Source organism: Brachycentrus maculatus, unplaced genomic scaffold (genome assembly GCF_059751285.1).
Source record: "Brachycentrus maculatus isolate JH-2025_06_01 unplaced genomic scaffold, ASM5975128v1 h1tg000222l, whole genome shotgun sequence".
In the NCBI taxonomy this organism is placed as follows: domain Eukaryota; kingdom Metazoa; phylum Arthropoda; class Insecta; order Trichoptera; family Brachycentridae; genus Brachycentrus; species Brachycentrus maculatus.
This window is the reverse complement of record NW_028280973.1, coordinates 855622-881563: the sequence shown is the minus strand read 5'-3', so window position 1 is coordinate 881563 and position 25942 is coordinate 855622.

The window sequence follows — 25942 nt, the reverse complement described above, 5'->3', positions numbered from 1 at the left end:
GTTTAACAGATAGCGCTGCCACTATCAGATCAAAAACAGATCAAAATACTTACTTTTGAAGTTTTTATTTTCACTTATCAATGAAAACTTCTTTAGTTCTCGAAACAAGTCGTGTTTACATTAAAAATATCTTAAATATGGCTTTTTAAATATGGTTTATTTTTATCAAAATAGTAAAATAAGATCATCCTTTGAAAAACATCCCTTCATCTTGGATTATTTGTAGCATCCCTGTATTTGCGCAGTGGTGGAAGCGTAAAAATATACCCGAAGAAATACGTCTGGATAATGCCTATTTATATACGAAATGTGGAAGGTTTTCACGCAAAAATAATTTAACACTGAAATATCATTCTTGTAGGCAGTTACGGCGGTTCGCCCAACGTTGGGAGAAAAATATTTTTGTTCTTGGATTGTCGCTTCCTTGAGAAATACCGCCAGGTGAATAACGACTGTAAACGTATTCCCGGATAACGAAAATTTCCAGTCTCATTATATTTACACAGATGTTACATTTAACAGCTAACTAAGAAAGATTATTAATATAATTTGTTTTAAGTAAATATTTAAGGCCGTCATTTTTTTAGAGAATTACAGTCGTTCTATACCCTATGTAAGGACGGGAAAGGTATTTCTACCCGTTCGGTCGATTAATGATTAAGGACGGGAAGGAAATTTTTACATTCTGAGCCGGCCTCATTTCAAAGTCAGAATAGAAAGAATTACATATGTCATGTTTTTATATTAATATTATCAATTTCATTGTTAAGGTCTTAACTATAAGTACACGATTATCAAATTCCGTCACCAGGTGTCCGCAGGCGTAAAAAACACCCGTCCGAAATAAATTAAAAGCGATTCCAACAACGTATGAATATGGTAAAATGATGCAAGTTGAATTTCCAAAAATTACTTTTTTTACGATTTTCACATGAGTTGGCAGAGATAATAGAATGCCACACAAAAATATCTTAGTAAAAATTCTTCGCCTCTTCCACATTCATGAATCTCCTCAAACATACCCGCTGATTATTCTGACTCCTGACCTGACCATGCCCAAGTATCTGCTAATTTAATTTTTTCTCAAACCAATCAAAGATGGCTCCCATGAACTCAAACATGAAGCGTCATAAGATTAATGATACATGTGTGATTTTTTTTTTTTAGTAGTGTGGTTGTCAATCATGGATAGAATTGGTGAATGTTACACGTGTGTAAAGTTATCATTTAACCAGCCTATGAAAGGTCATAAGCCCTACAAATATCCATATTCGTCTTCATCTATGTTAAGATGTAAAAATAACTCGTAAGTGGTGAAACACACATTTGTGAACGAGGATTTGGCCACACCAAAAATGTTGTTTAAAAGATTTCTTACTTTCATATTCAAATCCTGAATGAATGCCAATTCAACTATTTTTTTGTGAAAGCACCCGAAATTGTGTAAATGTGTACTTTATTTAATATGTGTTTAATAATATCTAAAAATCAAAACTCTTGAAACTATGATTTCAAAACGAATTATAAATTTTGGAAATTTCAGTTCTCTACAATTTTTTTGTTGAAAATTTCAATGATAATATTTGAAAAATTTACATGATTACTGGTAACATGTGTGTTTCTTTTGACACATGAATTAACAAAATTTGCAAGGTTTGTCCTTTGATTTGGACAAAAAAAATACGATTATCATATGATACTATCCTTGACAACCCCTTCCGTTACATACGAGTATAATATGTATAATACTTACGAATGAAGGTTCAGTCCACATATTTGCATAGTAATACACCCCATCCTTTTGAAATCGATGACTCCCGTATAGCCTTAACAGCTCAGCACCTAATTTATCAATCTCGCATATGTAAATGAGAAATTAATTGCCTTGAACTATCAAACCACATAAATCAACACTATTAATAATAGGAAGATAACAAATTGCGCTATCGCAATTAAAAATAAAATACCATATGTCAATGGAATCCAAGTACTATTGTCAGCACGGATGTATGGAAACATTTGAGATGGTATATATGTACATCTGGGGCGAATGGATAACTAGAAAATGACTAAAAGAGTTTATTAAAATAATTTAATAGTTAAAAAAAATAAGTACAGTTAAGAAAGAAAGCTCCATTGTGTAGTGATTAGTAGGTACATTTGGCTACCATTCTGTTGGTCAAGATTCGATCAGAGGGGTTTGAAAAAATTAATAAATTGTTTTTTCACTCTTATCTTTAAAAAAAATATATATTTTACCTGGATTAGTATCTGGAGGGGAGGATTTATCACCATGAAGTAAATTAAGGGAGTGTTAATGAATAATAAATCTGATACAGTGGGTAAACATTGAAGACTATATTCAGTCTTCAATGTTTACAGAGTAAAAAATCACAAATTTCAATTTTGACCTTCACCTAAGAATCGAACCTGGAGCCTTCAGGATAGTAACTAAACGCGCTTACCACCATTCATGTGTATATGTACGTATGTGTATACATGGATTTCAATATTTATGTACCTTTAATTATATTTGAATTATTTTTCCAATATGATTTTGTTTTCTTTTAATTTCATTAATTTTTGTACGTTAAAAAATAATTTGTCAAAAAAATCTTAAAGGCACTTCACTTCTTGATTTGAAATAAATTTAAATCAATAAATAAAATACAAAAATTCAAAAATAATGTCAAAAAACTCATCAAAAGTCGATTATTCGTTAAACATTTTTCAAGAAGAAGAGATTCATTTATGAGGTATAAAATTATTCGCTTTTACTATTAAAAAAATCTTACAAAGAAAAGAAGAAGCTCGCGTTGTTTTTAAACGATACTTGATAAAAAAAAATCACTCAAATTTCCTACATGGGTAAACGGTTTTTTAATACGTAATTTGAATATTTTAATAACGTGTTCATTTGGATGACTGTTAAATCTTTCAAGTGTCAATTACATTCTCTTAAGCATCCTTATTTAAGTATTAAAGTGAACATGAAGTGAAGGATGACAGAGAAATAAAGTCTGTTTTCCGTGGAAACGCAGTTCAATGAGAGTTTTTTTTTCTGGTGAGATTCTCTTTGATGAATAATTTTGTCGTCAATTTTATTTGAAATGTTTTAATTTCATGCTCATACGTCCTGAAGTATTGAAAATTTGAAAAATGTACAAAATGAGTTCACCGGTCCTAAAGTAAGCATTATTTGAAATTATTACTTTGCAAGTTTTCAAGCAAATTTTTAAATGAAAAAAAAAACTTTAATGTAAAAGATCACATTTTTGAGTTCATTAATGTAAACACGACTAGTTTTCAGAACTAATGTTCTCATCAATAGGTGAAAAAAAAATTTTTGGAGATATTTCTCTCGTTAATAAGAACATATGTACAATAGTTCGCAAAACAAGTCGTGCAAAACTTTGTTGAAAAAAAATGGTCTTATACAAGTGTGTTACTATTATATTCAAAACTTGTTGGTCCGATAATTTAATTTTTATTTTAAGGTTTTTAAAAAAAGTTACAAGGTTATAATTTTAAGGCTATTAAAATACAATTACCTGCAAAAATAAAAACGAAAAATATTTTTACTAATATAATATTGATAATTTATCATTTTCAGTATTTTTTTTTTCAAACAGCATGTTAATAAAAACGTAGATTTTTTTGTACTTAAATTAATACTGTACTATAATCATTGAATATACCTGTATATTATATATATGCTCATTTCAATAAAAAAAATACAAGACGAAATTTTATATCGCGTAATAAAAAGGAGTCTGTTATTTTGTATTGCGTTTGGATCGAGACAACGTAAATTTAACGTTGAAAAATGGGGATGAATCTCTAATAAATCGTGAAAAACGGAGTTTATCGCTGAAGATTTGAAGATTTATAGCAGAAGAAACTTAGTAAAGACTATTTTCCTAGATCCCTTGTAAGGACTCAATGCATCTAAACAATTCTGATTTATGGACTTTTTTAAAGGGCTCCAGACGAGGATTAGGTTTTAAATAATACATTTCTGCGAATACGCTTTTTTTCTCATAATACCAAGTCGAAATAAATGTGATTTTTTTCAAAATTATTTTTTAATGTAGTTTTACCAAGCAAATACCACAATTTCATAAAATCCATTATGACACATTTTTTGACATATTCAGCATAATTCTACAATATACAATTCAACAATAAAACACGAGTTAAAATGATATTGATTGTAAGAAATTGTGGTATTTACCACGTAAAAATTAAATTAAAAATCTATAAATATAACTTACCCAACGGAGCCTAGGAAATAAATACATAAACTAACTATTTTAGCTTTGATTGTTTGTCTCTTCTTTAATTTTATTACAAATTTAAAAACCTGCATACACATGTACGTGTACTCGTAAATATCCCAATTTAATTTAAATAATGCTATAATATGTTACAAGAGTTTAAAAAATTTCTCGATAGTACAAAACGACAACTTGGATCCTTTATTTATTTATTTATATATTATTATTGGATTTAAAAATACATGAGCATAAACTTACTTAAAGTAACATTTTATTTTCAAATATTTACATGTTTTATCATAAAAATGAAAACTTTTTTTTGTTGATGAAAATGTTTTTATTTTTTTCCTGAGAAAACAATAATACTCGTATTGCCATCTTTATTTTTTTATAAAAGCAAATGAGTATAACCGATTTTCTTTTTAAATGAATTATATCAAAAATAGTTTGTACACTTTAAATTTTGTATTTTGTGTGCTTTAAATTTTGTATTTTGTAAACATTAAATTTTGTATTTAGCATTGATAACTTTGTGGTTTGGTAGTAAAATTAAGTTTTGTACTAACAATTCTTGGTGGAACTGCATTTTATAGAATAAAATAACAACTGTTTAATTTTTACCACATGAATTTTATTTGACCAACAACCGGGTTTCATCGTAACTGATATCATCAGACTGGTGTGAAGCTAAACAAAACTATGGTTTTCAACTCCTGCCTTGTTGTGTGTATATCATTTTGAATTTTGCCTCACACCAGTCTGATTATGACGGTTGCTGGTCAAATAAAATTCATGTGGAAAAAAATAAAAGAATTCTTATTTTATTCTATAGTTTATAAGCCATAATTAGGTTACTAATTAAGATAAGCTAATGTTAATAGGTACTTGCACTGGAGGAGGGTAACGATTTAAAGGTTAAAAGTTAAGGGTTGGAGCAGCCAAGGCTTAAATCTCCGTTATTTGCAGGATATAATGATGAACTGCGACTATTAAAGGGAATATAGGAGGTAGCAGCCTCCTGCGAAGCCTTCTCCAACCCCCAAGTTAAACTAAGCTTATAGACTTACACTAAGCTCACACCCCATCTCCGCTCTACTTCGAGTCGTAACTCAAATAATAGAAACATCCGAGGATGTGTGTTATTTAGTACAGCACAAATCTACGCTCTTGGTACAATTTTACACACTTAGGACTAAGGGAAGCTTAAGATATTTCAAAAATAAAATTTACCAATTTCGACGATTACGCCAGGAAAATAAACATAACTTTACGCTAATTTACGAATGAAAAGAGAACAAAAGGGTGTTTGAAATTAATTAATGATCATTATTATTGTATTTTTTAATACAATTATAATAGTAATAATAATCAGCACGCTCGGCTACCATACTGGAGGTCCCGAGATCAATTCCCAGGGGGGGGTCAATTAAATATAAGTGATTTTTTCTCTGTAATATTTATTCAATATAACCCTGGACTGGTACCTGAAGCGGAGGGCTGATCACCTTTCCTTCATATGTTAATGATCAAGATAACGCTGCGTTTATATGATGCAGTGCCTTATGCACCATAGGGTGCAGATAAGGGTTTGAATTATAATAGTTCGCCTCAAGTGGTTGTGTAGTGGTTGACGCTAGGCTACCATGCTGGAGGTCCCGGGATCCATTCCCGGGGGAAGGGGGTCAAACAAATATAAGTGCACTGGATCCTGAATCACCTTTCCTTCGTGTATTTGACGATCAAGATAACACTGCTTTTATACGATGCAGTGCCATTTGTACCATTGGGTGCGGATTAGGGCTAGAAATTATAGTGATGACTATAACGTTATATATGAATACGTGTAAAACGATAAACATAAAAGAAATGTGTGATTTCTTTGTTTTTTTCTTTTCCACTTAACAAGACTGAGTCACAGGAGTGAGTAGTCGATTAATGGTAGAAATTAATGTAATATACAACTGTTAGTTATTTCAATGAGAATTTGATTTTTAATTTTAGTATTACTTGGTGAAAACTACAATTTCGAAAAAGTGGCATTAACCAAGTAAAATGAAAAATAATAATGAATGGATAAAAGTGACTGCCCAATCAATTAGTGAGAAAAATGATTACATCTTGGGAATTAATATTAGAGTATGCTTAAGATATGGACCTCTGTGAGTTTTTATTCATCTCCAAAAACAATTTATGTACATTAATAATATCCCTAAAGACCATAACAGGATAACCGTTAAGTTTTATGGCTAAGTGAACCTTAAAGTTTAAGTAACAGATCAACATAATATTGTGTTATGGATCAGGCAAGTTCTCTTGTAATTTTGTCTCATGGAAACTAAGGGACTGATGAGTTTCACGGTTTTATCACTGAATTGTTGTAAGATACCTTAAATAATCATAATCTGCCTGCTTAAGTATGTATAACGATAGTTTAAGTCTAGAACAAAGCTTAATCAAACCCTTATTCTCTTAGTAGTAATCCCGTACTAGAAATTCATCCCTTAATCCTTCAGTTTTAAGGAAAAGCCAAAGTGACATTTTCCGTTGAAGGTGATATTGATAAAAATTGCTTTCTCTTTAGAAGCAATTTTAGTATAATTAAATGATTAGTTCAGATTGGAGAAAAATGATTTTAATAAAAAAGATCATTCATTTAATTGATATATTAAAACAAAAAAACATTTCATAAAGCTCTTTGCTAATTTAAAAACTAACTTTTTACAACCACAGATGGCGACGAGAACTAAAATGCGAAAGAAGGTAAGAAATTAAAAGATGAATACAAACGAAATTTAAGTAGCGTGGTTGTCAATCATAGGTGGAATGTTAAATATTACATTATTTTATTTATTGTTTCGGCATTAGCTTTGTGGTAAGACATGTTACAATGATCAAAGAAAACACTTCGTTTTTTACCACCTGAGTTTTATTATAGACTACATGTTTCAGAAGTTAACTTATAAGTTATTATACAGACCTGAATGATGGAAGTTTAACTTCTGAAACATGTAGTCTATAATAAAACTCAAGTGGCAAAAAACGAAGTGTTTTCTTTAATCATAAAATATTACACATGTATAAAGTGATCACTTAGACAAGATGTTCACATTTTTCTTCGTCTCTCGATATATCGAACTCTGCGTATTAAAAAAAAATAATCAAATAAATAAATATTACCTAGGCCTACAGATTTACATATTTTAAAAATAATTTTCAAACAAACAGGTTGAAAACTAAATCGTACAATTCTAAGCTACGTATCTTCAAAGAATAACTTAAGGTAAGGACATGTATCTCTGAAACAAGTCTGCTCTACCTTGTAAACACATCTGTACGTTACGAGTTACATTATATTGTTTTACTTATACGTATCCAAAGGCTGTTCTCAAATACATTACGTCATGTGACACATGAGATGGAATTCTTAGTAAATAACAGTGGCATATCAACAACCGAAAGCCTTAATGGTCCCCGCTTGCTTTGATGTTAGATTCATGATTTTAATTAAAGACTTTAATTGAATCTATGAATCTCTATTCTCACATACATATGACATTCATTGCTTTAATAATTCTATTGAACTTCAGGATAAATTCTCAATCAAAGGATTTAGAATTGTATTTAGAATAATTTGGTACCGTATTATTTTCTGCACGAATTCAAAAACCACACACACAACGTTGAGATCGTGAAATTAATATTGTAAGTAATATGCTGAAAAGTCATACATTTTTGCATCTCGACAGAGATGAAGAAGTATCCAAGAGTTACAGACGATTTTCGAGGAAGATTTACGGTGATTGCCTAATTTATAAAATGATCAATAAACAAAATATTTATATATTTTGAGTATATGCAAATACTTGTTCACGAATCTGGGTTTCTCCGCTTAGTAGTTATATTTACATTTTCGACATCTCGACATGGATGAAATTTAGTACGATCTGTCATAGGCTGGTTAAGTGAACACTTTACACACGTGTAATGTTCACTATCCTACCCATGATTTACAACCACAATATTAAATTTTTTGGAAGTCATATATATATGTATATATATATATATATATATATATATATATATATATATATATATATATATATATATATATATATATATATATATATATATATATATATATATATATATATATATATATATATATATATATATATATATATATATATATATAAATATATCATCCATCTCATGACGTTCCGTGATTGAGTTCAATCAGCCATCTACGATTAGATTTAGAAAGCCTTGATTAAGCAGAGACAATTTTTTAACATTTTTTTATTTTATTGGAAAACCGACAGAATATTTAAAAAAATTACATAATATAAAAATTTAAAAAAATCATTCCATTTACAGGTTTTCACTTAAGCAATATAAAAATTAAAAAAAATAGTAAGCTGTCATATATATAAAAGTATAACTATATAATAAACTTTGTTTATTTTATCCACATAAATTAAGTTTAACCAGCAACTGCGTTTCGTCATAACTGACATCATCAGACGATTTCGATTACATCGAAACCCAGTCGCTGGTTCAATAAAAAAAATATGTGGAAAAAACTACATACTTACTTGTGATTTTGTTACCATGAAATGTCAGTACTTAAATTGCAGTATACTGTTATTTATTAATAATGTTCCTATTTTTATTTATTTTTCCGTAATTAACTAAATTAACTTACCATCACGCCGCTTTCCCGCAGGAGTAGGCAAAGAGAATAGAACGTCACACCACTCTGTCTTTGCAAACATTCTTTCTCTCTTCCATGTACATGCATCTCCTCATATATACCCGCCGATAATTGACTCCTAACTTGACCACTTTCAAGTATTTAGCATACATGATCGTGCCATGTTTTTCTCGGTCTTCATTATTTAATAATAAAACCCTTATCCGCACCCCAATGGTGCATAGGGCACTGTGTCATATTAACGCAGTGTTATCTTAATCGTTTACACATGAAGGAAAGGTGATCAGCCCTCCGCTTCAGGTACCAGTCCATGGTAATATTGAATAAATATTACAGTGAAAAAATCACTTATATTTATTTTACCCCCCTTGGGAATCGAACCCGGGACCTCCAGAACGGTAGCCGAGCGTGCTGACCATTACACTACGGAGGCGGACATTATTTAGAATAAGGATTTAATAAATAAATAAGAATAAGTCCTTGATTATTATTTAGAGTAAGGATTAAATAAATAAATAAGAATTAGTCCTAGATTCGGGTGACATGGCGCATAGCACATTTGTGGAACACTTACAGCAGATTACAGTACCCAGTCTCACCAGACTGTAGTTAAATGATGAATCGTTCTTACTAACTGACGAATGGGCGCATTAATTGCACTGTGAGATATGCAAGAGGAATTATTAATGCAATCCCTAACGTATGCACGACTGAATAAATTGTTTGCGGATTCTACATATATGCACCGCTTAATACATTGTACGATGGATACGTTCATGATACCTTTATGCAATGCAAGAGTATCAGAGATAATCGTGGAACATTTGGACAAAAGCGAGTACCATTTGAAGATGGGACAGATTCATTAATTTTTATAATAATTTATTTCTTCGACCACATATTTATTATTCAAATTTTACAGAATACATTCTCACTAGATTTTCTAGAGCATTGGGAATAAAAAATTATTTATTATTTTTATTATTATTTTTTTATTATTTATTATTTTTTTTGACATCTCATCAAAGATGAAGAAGAATATGTAAGTCTGGGCATTTACCGGGCTGACGACCGTCAAAGGCTGGTTTAAGTGATCACTTAAACCAGCCTATGACGGTCGTCAGCCCCGTAAATGCCCAGACTTCCATATTCTTCTTCATCTTTGATGAGATGTCAAAAAATAATATGAAAATAACTCCTGTAATTGGAGATAATCCAGATTTTGTGAACAAGTATTTGGGCACACTCAAAATGTTGTTTATTTTTTATATTTGAAGCAATAAGTTTGTGATTTCCGTTTGACAAAATTAAAAATTTGTTATAAAATCACTTATTTTTTAAAATATTAAACACACGATATACCACTTGATGAGTTTAATTTATATATATGACTAGTTTTGAAAACTTACAGATGTTTTCGTATTCTGGTAAAACTTAAAACTAACGAACAAAAATATATTTAGGGGTATATATTGGTTAATAAATAAAGGAAACGGGGGGGGTTAAGGAACAAGATTTTTTGTAGAAGGAAACATTGATAATAATGGTGACGTATTTTGAAACAGTATATTATTAATTAAAGTTTTATCTGAATTTAATTTTTAAGTGTTTCTAAATTTTCTTAATTATCCATGACTTGACCTTTATTTGTAATAGAGTGTAATAATTTAAGTGCATGAGAGTCAAATGAGTGGTTAGTTTCCATGATATGATTTGAAAATTCCGAAATATAATTGTTACTTCACGACGATGTTCTCTTATTCTATTTTAGACGTCTCGCAGTTTGGCCAGTATATTTTTTATCTCTGTCACCACAAGAAATTTCATAAATAGCGCTTCTACCTAATATGACAGATAGACAAATCAATTTATAAAACAAACATAAAAGATTTATTGTATTCTTATTATTTTTAAGTATTTAGTTATTTAATCAAAATATCTTCCCTTTGTCCGCCTCCGTAGTGTAATGGTCAGCACGCTCGGCTACCGTTCTGGAGGTCCCGGGTTCGATTCCCAAGGGGGGTAAAATAAATATAAATGATTTTTTCACTATAATATTTATTCAATATTACCATGGACTGGTACCTGAAGCGGAGGGCTGATCACCTTTCCTTCATGTGTAAAACGATCAAGATAACACTGCGTTTATATGACACAGTGCCCTATGCACCATTGGGGTGCGGATAAGGGTTTTTAAATTTAAAAATAAACCAAAATATAGCATATCCCCTTTTCAGTCACATTCACCAAGTATCCGTGATATACGTATTTCTTAATTAACTTTGATGGAAATAATTTCATAAATTAATTAAAAACTGTAGTAGGGTAAAGTTTAAGGTAAAATGTACCGATTTTATTAACAGAATTAAAACTATTGGACAATTTGTGAAAAGAGTGTGTGCTTAAATTTCTGAGAGTGTCTTTATTATATGTCACCTTGTAATATTTGGAATAAAATGAAATATAAAACTTGTTATTAAATACTCTAATTATGTAACCTGGTATTCCTCCTGGCTGTTGTCAGTTTTAATATCACAGAGTGTTATTTGAAAACCTTGGTATTCTGTATTAATCCGTATAATAAACACAGGATGAATAAAATAAAATCCGAAATCAAATAATAAATGATTTGATAAAAAAAAATCTGGCTAACGTAAAATAAAATAATTCTTCCTTCAATTTTTGTTTTGTTTTTAAATGATCTTCATGTTTTTCGACTTCACTCATGTTAAAAAACTCAAATTAAAAAAAAAATACGTATGAAATATTTAAAATGCTAAGTGACAACAAATGTCAAGAAGCGTGCCGTCTGCCACGAGCAATGTTTAGGTTGCGTGTGTTTCTGTTACGATAAAAAGATGGCGCTGGTATTCGTGTTTAAAATGTTCTTCATCAAAAAACTTTTTTTACTTGTCATCTACTAATGCGACATTTTGTTAAAATTAAAGAGTAATCGGTTAATTGCATCAGAAAATTTAGTATGGAAGTGAAACACGAGGTGTGCAAAATAAGGGTTAAAGTAGACTGAATGCAGTGGAAATGCGATATTTTAGACGAATATGAGGCAAAACGATGTATGATAAATGTTCGAATGGTGATATAAAAAATAATTCACCGTTATATTCTCTCTGAATACCAGAGAAGCAGCGTGATGGTTAGTTAATTATTCATTTAGTTAAAATAAGTCTAGTCTCATGTCGATTATATCGCACCCTTATCCGCACCCCAATGGTGCATAGGGCACTGCGTCATATAAACACAGCGTTATCTTGATCGTTTACACATGAAGGAAAGGTGATCAGCCTTCTGCTTCAAGTACCAGTCCAGGGTAATATTGAATAAATATTACAGTGAAAAAATCACTCATATTTATTCTTACCCCCCCTTGGGAATCGAACTCGGGTCCTCCAGAACACACTACAAAATAACAGATCCAAAATAACAGGTCCTCCAGATCACACTTTCAAATACACTTCAAAAACCCTGGAATGCTTTAACTTCCAATTTATTTCGAAAAAAAAACGATAGATATTTCATTTCAGGTTGAGACACCTAAAATACGAAATATTGCTGACTAATATTCCACCCACCCCTGCCGGAGTAATTTATTTTATAAAATGTTTTATATTTAAAAATATAATTTATACACCATCCCGTGTTAAGGTAATATTGAGATACATTCTCAGTTGGTTTTTAAACGAATATATGTAGATAAGTGTATCGGGCTGGGTTTAATTGGGTTAGCAAAGGCAATTTTCGGTTGAAATTATCAGATTCGGTTTTATCTCTAAGCCTACATTGTCTCATAAAAAAGGGTTTTCGGATTATGGTAACTTTTTGAAAACTCATTTAATGAATACAATGTTACTTTGTTGAAGCTTTTAATATGGTGGCTTTTAAAGCGAAAATTGAGTTTTATTATTTGCTCAAAGGAGTTCGTTTATTTATGAATTTCTGATATAAAAGATACATTGTATGTTCGTTATTCTTGTTCTTTTATTCAAATAAAGCTCTGAATGGGCTTAACGCGAGTAAAGAAAAACACTCGCGAGCTTTCGGACTCACAAAGTCGTTTATCTGATATATAAACTATTTTTATAAACTCAAACAGAAACGTGGCTTAAGTTTCAAGTTTTTCCAGAATAAATCCGTTGTTTTGTTAGCCCCCGTTGAGAAGTACACGGTAAGCACGCCATTTTTCTTTATTTTTTCTTTCTCGTTTCACAAAACTCTGATAAAAAATCCATTAATACAAACACAAACGCAAATACAAAACTACTCTCACCTTAAACAAACAATTATTTTATTTATATATTTTTAAATTTGTTAATATTCTGTGATGCATCTTTATTTCATGTTTTCCTATATTATAAATTTACAGAGCATCACGTTTTTACATATTCTTGATTTAACAACAAATAAAAATTTGTATGGGAAACATAAGACTAAGAGTTGAATTCAAAAACAAGATACTCCATTTTGAGTGTTCACAAATCTGGATTTTGTCCGTTTAGGAGTTATTTTAACATTTTATTGACATCTCAACATAAATGGAGAAGGATGTTTTATGTGTATAAAGTGATCATTTAACCAGCCTATGATTGATCAAACGGCCTGTTAATACCCAGACTGTAATATTCTTCTTTTTCTTTGTTGAAATGTCAGAAAAAGTAAAAACATACGATACAGTTTTAACAATGTTCCCAACCTTTTGAGAAACTTTTAGTCATTTAAGATGAATGTTGAACATTGCTATAAAATAGAGAATTGGTAAGTATTTTTTTAAATTGGTTAGTTTAAAAAATATAAATAAAATAATAAAACAATAGAAAAAATATTTACAACAAGTGTGTCCAAATACTTGTTCACAAAATCTGGATTATCTCCAATTACAGGAGTTATTATTTTTTTTTACTTCCAAGAATTTGAGAAGTGTTGTTGTCAAAAATGGGTAGAATTTGATGAATGTTACACGTGTGTAAAGTGATCACTAAAACCAGCCTATGACGGTCGTCAGCCCCGTAAATGCCCAGACTTCCATATTCTTCTTCACCTTTGATGAGATGTAAAAAAAATAAATAATAATAATACGAAGAAATATTCATTTAAATGTAAAATCTTAACATTATAAAATATACTAGACGGATGGATGGCGGTCAGACCAATATTTTATGTAATGAAATTGATCATAGGTTATAAGCAGATAGAGATATACGACTCAACGGGCAATGATGTACATCTTGGGTATCGTTAAAAGATTCAATTTAATCCTTAGTTAGTAATAATCTCTTCTTACCAAAGATGGAAACGGCTATACTATATTACGTGAAAGATGATTAATTCACGTGTTAAGAGCACAGCAGGCTTATATCATCGCAAAGGATTAAATGGTTAGTCCACTTATGTGAATTGGATGGCTCAAAGTTTTGAGTGAAGGAAAGGCCCACTCAGTGGTGTAATAATTAAAATTGTAATCACAACACATAAAAAAAACTAGGGCCGAAAATCAGTTTAAAAAATAATATGATATTTTCAGACTCATGGTGTCGAAATTTAGAAAAAAAACATTTTATGAAAACTTGCTTATCTCACTAATGGTCAAAAAAGGTTTCTATGATGTACGATGTAGATAAACGACGTATGCTCGATATTCAAGTGGTTAAATTCGGAAAAAATGCCAGCCAAATATAAGCATTACCGATGAAATTAAGAAAATAGTGTTGAGATGGTTCGGATATGTGGAACGAATGAGTTTAGAAAGAACGATAAAACAAATCAATAAGGGGAATGAAGATAGAAATAGAAGCAAAATAAGACCGAGAAAAATATGCCATGATCAGGTATTTTGAATACTTAAAAGTGGTCAGGTTAAGAATCGGAATAATCGATGGGTATATACTCGTATGAGGAGTCGCTTGAAAGTGAAAAAGGCAAATGACGTTAAGAAATTTGCAAAGACAGAGTGGTGTTGCGTTCTACTCTCTCTGCCTACGTGAGAATAGAACACCAAACAACGGCGTGATGTTAGTTCTTCTTCATCTTCTTCTTCTTATTATTATAGGCCTTGCGGCCTGTTTTTAAGAGGGATTAGCTTCCTGCGACGTCGATTCCCAGCTATCGACCCATCTCTTTGGTGGTCTGCCCGGGAGTCGTCTACCATGGGGTTAACCGTACAGTGCGATGTGGGGGAGTCTGAATGGTTCCATTCTCCTCACATGCGCATGTGCATTGGAGACAATGGTATGCGCATACCATTGTCTCCTTCGTTGCCTTCCCCACCTAACGACATCTTCGATCTCGCATATTTCCCTGATCCTGGCATTTCTGATTCTATCTCGAAGACTCTTGCCTGTTATGAGTCTTCATTTCTGACACTCTAAGCGTGTTTTGTGATGAAAGTTGGTTTTTCAAGTTCATATATATCGTAAAAAGAGAAAAACTATTTGAAAAACCAATTACCTTTTTCTAGGGCATTTGACTCCTTTTTCGTCGGTCGCCGTCGGTCCAATGTACGTTTATATTGAAAGGATAGGACTCAAAAGTGTTTTTGTTTAATCCACAAATTTGAATTTATATTGGTTTGCTTGTTTGCAATGAGTGGCGGTAAAAAACGGGACAAAGCCTTTAATATGTGAAAAACCATCGCTTTGTTTGTGGAGGCTTTATATTAGGCTCTGAAGGGGTAGTTTACATAATTCTCTTGCTTTATGTGACCTTTAAACCTATTGCGATCTATTTTTATTTTTTTCAATTTTGTATCCGCGGTCGCATAGCCGTCAAGTGGCCATCTTTCATTTGGGACGCACAAAGAAGTTTACTACCCTTTTTATGCCCAAAAATGTTTTGTGACGTCGTCAAAAGAGGGTTGATGCATATCTCGTAATAATTTGAAATGACTTCGTAAGAAAAACTCAAGGACTTGTATATTTTATTGTATTAAATGAATGTTTTGTTGGTGACTTACTACACTACATAAAATACATATTGAACGAAATTCTCAATATTTGTTTTTGGCTGAATATTTTTATTAAACAGCTTTTTATAAGAAACGTTCATTTATAGTTAAATGGACATTAAATAGTAAAATGATGTCACGGCTTGATTCCTATTATTTTGTACATTTTTATCCTGTCCTAGTCCGTAAACGCATTTGGCTATCATGCTGGAGGTCCTAGGTTCGATCCCCAGATGGGTCCTTATAATAATAAGTGATTTCCATTCTCATATTCCAGGCGCAGAACAGAGCACTATGCGTTCATCCAATTGGCGATTGATATAACGCCGCGATATCCGCAGGATACGTGTGTGTGTATAATATATATATATATATATATATATATATATATATATATATATATATATATATATATATATATATATATATATATATATATATATATATATATACACCTTCTCACATACACACACACACAGACTAACACACACAACACATCCCTTAGAATATCAGTCAAATACTTTGGAGAGTAGTACTGACACCGTGGGGACCTATAAACACTTGTTAAATTTTTATTTTATTATTTTATTAAAATTAAACACTTGAATAATCCATTTTTGTCCGCCTCCGTAGTGTAATGGTCAGCACGCTCGGCTACTGTTCTGGAGGTCCCGGGTTCGATTCCCAAGGGGGGTAAAATAAATATAAATGATTTTTTCACTGTAATATTTATTCAATATTACCATGGACTGGTACCTGAAGCGGAGGGCTGATCACCCTTCCTTCATGTGTAAACGATCAAGGTAACACTGCATTTATATGACACAGTGTCCTATGCACCATTGAGGTGCGGATAAGGGTTTTATTATTATTATTATGAATAATCCACTTAATTGAGTTTTATTTTTATTTACGACTAGTTTCGAAAACAGCAATTGTTTTCATCTTCTGGTACAAATCAAAACTGAAATTGTTATTGTTTTAATTTGTACTAGAAGGTGAAAACAATTGTCTTTTTCGAAACTAGTCATAAATAAAAATAAAACTCGATAAAGTGGATTATTCAGGTGTTCAATTTTAATAAAATAATCACGTCATTCCACAAAGTTAATGCCGAATCAATAAATAATATAAATTTTTATTGATTTCTTTTAAATAACTATACGTTTATGAGTATATATTGCGCAAACCTAATTATTGAATAAAACTTAATAATTAAAAGCGATAGATATGAAAGTATTTCGAAATTTCCATTTACTTGTAATCAAATAAGTCTCTCAAAATTTTCATTGACTCGTCAGCAATTAGGGTGTAAGTTGGATCAAGGTAGAGCTGCCATCTTGCGGTGGTAGTCGTCTCGAGCTGCCGGACTACCGACTAGTTGCCGGAAGACGAGCCGGTCGGCAAGTTGTGTGGTCGCCGCGGTTGCTGTCGCCAAACTTGGGACTTCACCGCTCCAAGTTGCCGCGAAACGCTTGCCGTGAATTTGTCCATGGAGCATATAATGCGGGTCGTACATCGTTAACCTTGCAATCAAGATTTTCCTCTCAAACGATATTAACAACAGTTTCTAGGACATAAAAGAGCAACTGATTGAAAATTGTTAAAAATAAACATTTTTAGCTTTAGTTTTACACTTAGAACTTTTTAAATAAACCTTTATTTCATATTATTTTTTGACATCTCATCAAAGATGAAGAAGAATATGGATGTCTGGGCATTCACGGGACTTACGACCGTCATAGGCTGGTTTAAGTGATCACTTTACACACGTGTAACATTTACTAATTCTACCCCAACTACACTACGCAATTTTTTGGAAGCTCTATAAATACGAACTGATTTCGAGACATTGTTCTTGAATCAATAGAACTTCACTAGAGACATCTTTTGGTGAGATAAAAAGAATCTTTAATTAGATGTCAAAAAAATATATGAAAAATAATTTCTATAGTTGGAGATAATCCAGATTTGTGAACAAGTATTTGGACACACTCAAAATGTTGTACATATGCATTAGAACTCCTACTAGATATAAAACAGCTTTTCAAGTAATTATTCCTTATCGACATTTATGTACCGATTGTTTGTATTCTAATGGGTAAACTAAATGTAAAAATATGTATTTGACTTGGTTATTTATATATTTTTTTAATTTTTTCATGTATTCATATCACTTTTTCATCATATTTATATGTTTTTTTTTCTTCAAATATTTTTTCTCATACCTTTTATAATAAACTGAGGACAAGTACTCAAAGGTACACTGAAGTTAAGAGCAAAGGACATAGAGTATGACCTCATGTAAATATATTGTTCCTTTATCATACGTTTAACCCCATTGCATCTCAGATTGTATTTTAAAAAAAAAATACTTAACAATAAAAAAACTAATTTTTTATAATTTTATTTATTGATTTGGAAATAACTCTGTGTTTTATAAAAATAAAATAGTTATAAGAGTCCACTCTAGGAAAATATCACTTTTTGAGTTTAAATATGTTTACACGATTAATTTGAAGAACTGCGGATGTTGTCATTAATTGGGGAAAAAACAAAATGGTTTTATTTCCATCTGTTGAAAACATTTACAGTTATCGAAACTTGTCATGTTTTCTAAAATAAATTCAAAACATAGAGGCGAATAAAAATAATAACAGTGGTGTCGGCTTGTGGACCCGTGGTTAGTGTCGCGGACTCTCAAAGTTTTTTGGTTCAAACCCATTCTACCATAATTTGACACCTTTTTCTCATAATGAGCCGCTTAGGCTCACAGAAATTTTGCAGTATAAAATTGAAACATTTGTTTAAATAATAAAAACACAAATGATTCTCTTTTTAATTTTTTTTTTATATTTTAATCATCAGGTTATTATACATAAAAGTTAATGAATAATAAATCAATAAATAATCGAAATTTTAGTGGTGCAACTTTTAAATAAATTTAGCTTATAATATTAAAACAAGAAAAAGAAATGTTAAATAATGTTGACCCTTTTTATCAAATATGTTAATATGCATGGCTTGAAAAAAAAATTATATTAAAATGCCGAAATATAAAAAAAAAAATACTTGAAATTTCATCTTCTTATCACACTTCCTCTTCTGTTTGATTAATTTCCATTGAGTTTATGGATTGTCATTCTTTAAAAAAAATAACTCCCGAAAAACTCATATGATTTAATTTAAAGCTTTTAAATGTATTTTTCATACTTAAATTATTTTACTTTTTCTCTTAAGACATTATTAAATATGAAGTAAAAAATTACAAAAAATATGTCGTGTAATTTTATTTAAATAAATATGTAGTTCCAAAAGGTTGAATTGCCTAAAGGCTTTGAGGGTTAGTATCCTGATCGGGGAATATTTATCACCTTTTTGGATAACGATTAGGGGGATTGAGATAAAGGCAATTTTATTATGTTTTTCAAAATTTAAATGCCGTAGGTTTCAGAAAAAAGTCGATAAATATTTTCTACTAACTTATGTGCAAAAATAACTTTTTGAATTCAACGAAAATGGATGAAAAAAAAACTCGCTTTCAAAAAAATATGCTGTAATGTTGACAAAGATAAGGTATTCCAATATATTTATTTGTTCAATGTTGTAGGCAAATTTTTGCAAATACATGAATACCATAGTGTAATAAAGTAAGAATATTTAGAATATGATAAAGATACAAAAGTAATAAATAAAAAAGATTGCAAAATTTATGACGAAAAAATGTGAAACGCATAGAAGTAACATAACAAATAGAGTAAAAGAAAGACATATTATACATATTTCATGTCTGAATATGGAAAAAATGTTAGCATAAACACTGATATACTAATGAAAGAATACATGTATGCATGCTTCAAACATACTGGATAATGTGTAGAATTCAATTAAATTAATTTTATATTTTGCCACATCGTTCACTCCTTTCAAAAACGTCATAATAAATCAAAAATCGTCAATATTCAGTTGTAAATGTTTTCGGAATGCCCTTTTGCATTTTGAAGAAAAGGTATTGTTTAATTATTTTTTTAAATATACAAAATATTTTTCAAATAAAAAAAACCTCCAGGTTTTAAATAAAAAGATCTGTTGCACGGTAAAAAGTTTAGTTAAAGCTTGATATTTATTTTTAATGCATTGTATTGTATTTTTAAATTTTAAAAGCGTTCTCCTGAAAATTCAAGTTTTTATTTATTTATGACGTTCTTGAAAGGAGTGAGCGACATGTGATAAAATCAAGTTTTAAATAATATTATAATCATATTTTTGCCCTTGAAGATAAATGGCGTGATGATAATAGTTGTATAGTAAATATCATTACTGTGTACATTAAATAACGAAGAAAACAAATTGTCTTGCTTAGAAGCTATTTGTAATAAAAATTATCAACAGACCATCTCAAAGCCTCTTCTCATAAATTAAAATAGAAAATAATGTTAAAACATTATTCTATTTTAATTTAGTAGTATTCTACTTTGTTTGTTTTTGCATACATTACTCGTATCATATACTTTTATGCATATCTTCACATATATTCTATGAAAACTCCAACGCTTGAACCGTTCATTTTCAATTATTTTATTAACCTGATCATGATCATTCTCCATAGATTCTCTTCTCTATTTAATATTTCTTCTACTACAGTCACTAAGGAGATTTATTTTACCTTTCTTTACTTTTTTATGTTACAAATAATAGTTCCTTAATTGATTCGGCAGTCGCTTTGTGGTAAAATCTATGCATTTTTATTTATGTGTTATTTAGTATATACCACTATTTTTTAAAATGTACTGTGACACGTGTTTCGATGCATTCCGCATCATCTTCAAACACCGTATGGCGTATGAAATCATACGGTGTTTAAAAATGATGTGGAATGCATTGAAACTCGTGTCACAGTAGATTTTAAGAAATAGTGGTATTTACTAAGTAAAAAAATAACTTTGCCTAGATAATGCTGATAAGTCTTGTCTAATTTTCATGTTGTACTATTCCAAAGTCTATGAATCAATTATCATTTTGCCTCACATTTCCACTGATTGTATTATCCTTCTTTACGACTTATTTATAATTACGTTTTATAAAAAAATGTGCATGCCAGAACTCTGTTGAGGACTGCTTATTAACCTTTAATTGTCAGTATTTCATTTTGCTGTGACCGATTTCATTTCGTCATCTTTACCCAAGATTCATCCGGCCTTGTAAATATTTCACAATATTTTACATCCCTAGTAGATTTTCCATATACACACACCTGTTTCTCTCATCCCCATCTCATAAAATAACTAAATTATTAGTTACAAATTACAATAAAGTGTTTAAATACAATGCTTTCATGCAGTACGCCACCACGATAGGGTTCTGTGAAATTACCAAGTGCGCGGTATCCATTGATTGCTTTGAATAATTAACCTAAATTCCACAGGTGGGATTTGAACCCATCTTGTATGAATTCGGTTCAAGTTTTAAGGGTTGGTTTGTGGTTGTGGTCGGGGTAAAAGTTTCTAGTTGAACTCCACAAGATGAAGTCATAATCTAACCTGTTATTCAATTAATCAACCGCATGATAATTATATTTCTGTAACGCATAAATATACTATTAAATATAACTGTATAATTTGGTAAAAAAAAACGATAATAACAAAACGGCTGTGGTGATAAAATGTGGGCTCGCGTATTTGAACTTATATTATGTTATATTATATACATTAAGTTTAATTAAATATGACAAATCAATTAGGTAATAGAAGCAGAGGAATATCGAGGAAACCTTGACACGATCAAGTGTTTCCAATACTTGTAAATGGTCATTTTGGATGTCGGAATAATTGTCATGTATGAGGAGATGCATGAATGCGGAAGAGGAGAAGATTGCTTGCAAATACAGATTGGTATGGCATTCTATTCTCTTTGCCTACTTCTGCAAAGAAACAGTGTAATGGATGGTTTGTTTGCTGTATTCGAGTAAATGTACAAAAAATATGAAATTTATTTATCTGTGTAATTTTATTACAACTGTGAATAAGTTTATGTGTATTTTTTAATTATTTATTATCTTAATATTAGAACTTAATAATTTTATCTCATATTTCTTGTATTTTTGTAGCAGCTTTAATTGCAAATGTAAACCCAACCACAGGCTATGCCATCACGGGATTTTTTTTATTGATGTAAAAGAAAATTGTATTTATAACATTTATGTGTACAACAAAATGAAAAAATAAAATACTATTAAGATGAAATTGAGTATGAAATTTGTATTTATAGTTACAATGTAACCCGTGAATAATAAAAGAAAAGAAAATATAATACACGAGAAAAACTATTTAATTTTAAAGACTTAAGTCGACTTTATTTGTTCTAGATTGTTAAAATTTCTCTACATTCTTAGAAAAAAACTGACGTAAAAATCTCTCTATTGAACAATTTTGCTCAGTCAATTTGTTTTTTATTTTTCTTAAAGATAAGGAAAAATTCTAAATAGCGGTAGAAACTCACGATAATGTGCAAGGTAATTTGAAATTTTATTAAGGGGAATAAATTGTTTCTGGGAAATCCAGACAACACAACAAAACGAGAACAAAATTCCACCGTATAAAGATATAACATTATGATAAATTCCAAACAGTATCTTTTTTATCCCTTTTAGTTTATTTATGCAAATATCGTGTACGTTTTTGTTCTCCAGTTATTATAATCACATTTTTAGATTTGAATATTTCGATATTAATACAATTGAAAATAAACTTTATAAAATTAAACAACTTTTTTTAACAAACTTTTAACCACTTATTTATTATTAATACACTTTAACCTACCGGTTTCGATAAGAATCTTGGCATCATCAGGGTTAATTAAATTCTAAAACATTAAAATTCCCTTGCCAAAAACTTCCACACACTCCGTAAAAATCCTAAATGTTATTTATATTATTTATAAATAAAAACTACGAATGGAATCACCCAAAAAGAGTATGAAGCCGCGCACGCATACGTAAACTAGAACACACACACACAAACCCTGATGATGACAAGGTTCTTGTCGAAACAGGTAGGTTAAAGTGTACTTATAATAAATAAGTGGTTAAATAAAGATGTTTAGTTTTATAAAGTTTGACGTCGCCCACCTTATCAAGCTGATATACCTTGGGAATATTAGAAGGAGGGGTAGGGAGATGAAAGAAAATTCTGCACAAAAAAATATACTTGCATTAATTTAATTAAAAATATCAAAATTATACGAAAGCGACTTTAACTTAAACTAATCTTAAATTGCTATCTTAAATTAGCTTAAAATTAATTAATCCCATCTTAAATTAAACTTATTCTAACCTTTGGTGAAAAAGATGCGCCGTGATGCTGGGGTGGCCGTGATTCTTTGTGAAAAAAGCTGCACCGTGGGATGCTGGGATGAGGTTCTTCTTATGACGGGCCGCCGTGCGATGATTCTTGCTTCTTGTCTTCTTCTTCTCCTAGTAGAGCTTCAGCTCTTAATTTGAGGCTTATGACCCGGCGTGGGTTTGCTTTTCTCGCAGCGTTTTTTGCGTGGGATACTCCGGATGAGTAACTCCCTTTTTTTCTATCTTCTTTCTCCCTGCGTAGAGCTCCCGCTCTTCTCCTCACTTAAGTCTTAAAACCTGGTGTAGGTATGCTCCTTCTAACTGATTTCTCCCGACTGCTCGATCCCCCTGATCTCTCCCGACTGCTCCTTCCAACTCCTCGATCCCACTGATTTTCCGAATGCCTCTTCCAATTGACTATTCCGACCAGTCCGACTGGTCGGTCTTCTCTGATCCGATGGATCCCTTCCGACTGATCCTTCCAATTGTTGGCTTCCAAGTTACTATTCCGACCAACTCTTTTAAGACCAACTGCCGGCTTCCAAGTCCCCGGCTTCCAAGTCCTCGCTTCCAAGTCCTCCGGCTTCCAAGTGATCGATCCCACTGATTTCTTCCCGTTATATTCGGTTTCTCTCCTTGAAGATCACGCCCTCGAAACCATTTTTCATTGGCTGACGGTGCGCTTGTATCCACCCCCAAAATTTTCAACGTCTAGACATTTCAATTAGCCTTAATTTTATTTATAATATAATAAAGAATGCTCTTAGTATAATAATAAAGACCACCAAAGTTGGCGACAGTTTTTATGATTCAAACCTTTTAAATACATTTTAGTTTTACGACAGGTAAATTATAAAAGGTCGGAGGCATAAAACACATTTGCGCGCACAGAAAAAAAAATGTACCTAAGACTAATTAATTAAATGGATTGACGATTGATTTTTTTAGCCAGCCTGAAAGGATAAACGTGGTTTCACCACGTCAAGTTTATAAAATGTGCCATAAAGTATCTGCGAAAAACATTCAAGAAACAATTGAAAATATTTGTATTTTTAAAATTATTTATTCAATCAGACACTGGATAATTCACTTTGCGAATGATGTATCGATAAGTGTTTCAACTTGAGATGAACCATCCATATTTTTATGTGAAAGAAGACAGAATCTTCCAACTAACAATATCAAACAATATCTTTTAACTAACCACAAAAAACTAGTTTAAATAGTAGACTTAGTATCTTTTCAAAGCCAAAAGGATTAGTTGATATGAATTTTGTAAAATATGAACATTTTAAACATATAATACAAAATAGAACTCTTAGAGACAAAATAAAGAAATAATTAAAAATATACTTTGCTTTAAAATTACTATAAATTTTAAAGTGATTTTAAAACAAAGTTATATTTTAATAACAAAATGAAAAAATCATAAAATTAGTGCATCAAATATAAATTATATACAAAATAAAGACTTCACTCATCCGGGGTGTAACTGACATCTATGTGTATGGGGGCATAGGACGCAAAGAACCTTAACATATTATGAACCAAGCAAACACCATGGATCTTTCTCAAAAGAAATCATGAAAAAGACCAAAAAATTCATGGATCTTACAGAAAAAATAACATGATTCACATAGAGTGTGATTTATTCCTAGGCTATCATTATCATAATAATTCTTTAATAATTTTCCTTTTTTTACATAACTTCAAAATCTCAAAACCTTTAAATGCCACAAAAATATTATATTTTGCTCTAATTCAGTACATTTTCGGTACAGGAATTGCACAAATAAACATTCCGTTAAATTTATAGAAATTAATTTTGAAATATTATTGAATTTCAAATTAATTGGGCTTCCAGGAAAATTAATGTTTTCTTTAATTACTAGATCAATTACAATCTCTTTCCGAATACGCAGGCTTTGTTTTTAGAAAATTAATTAAGAGGTATATTACACCCTTTAAAGGGTTTATTCATCAAAAGTATTATCCCCAATCAGCTAGAATAATATCATTTTAAAATAACACAAAGTTAAAATATCATTTCAATAAAATTATATCATTTAAACAAGTTTTCATTGGTTGAATTCAACTTTAATTTACTTTGATTCAGCTAATGTAATGCTTTCAAGGTAATATGATTAATTGATTCGGCACATGAAAATTGTGGAATAATGTAATGATTTAAATTCATATAAAAAAAAAATGTATAAGATTATTTTTTGAGTTTATTAGTGTAAAGACGACTGGTTTTGAAAACTAATGATTTTCTCATGAACAGGAGAAAATAAAGATTAAGAGCCGAAAAAACAACAATCATGTATTTCAACTGATGAGATTATCTATAATTCCCGAAACTAGTCGTGTTTGCCTTAATAAACTCAAAAAAGGTCTCGAACAAGTGTTTTATTTAATATTAAAATCATCATGTCAAGCTTTCACTGTCACGTTATTTGATCTTAAAAAACCTAAATTGATCGAATTGTTTGTTTGACTAAATATTTTAAAGAGGAGAATATTTGAGTGAACGACAGGACATACATACATGTGGCGTTCTATCCTCTCCGCTTTCCCCTTAAGAGAAATAGAGTGATGCTAGTAGTAGTCAAAAAAGCGCTTCTTAAAAGATTTTAAAATAAATATTTGTTTTATTTTTC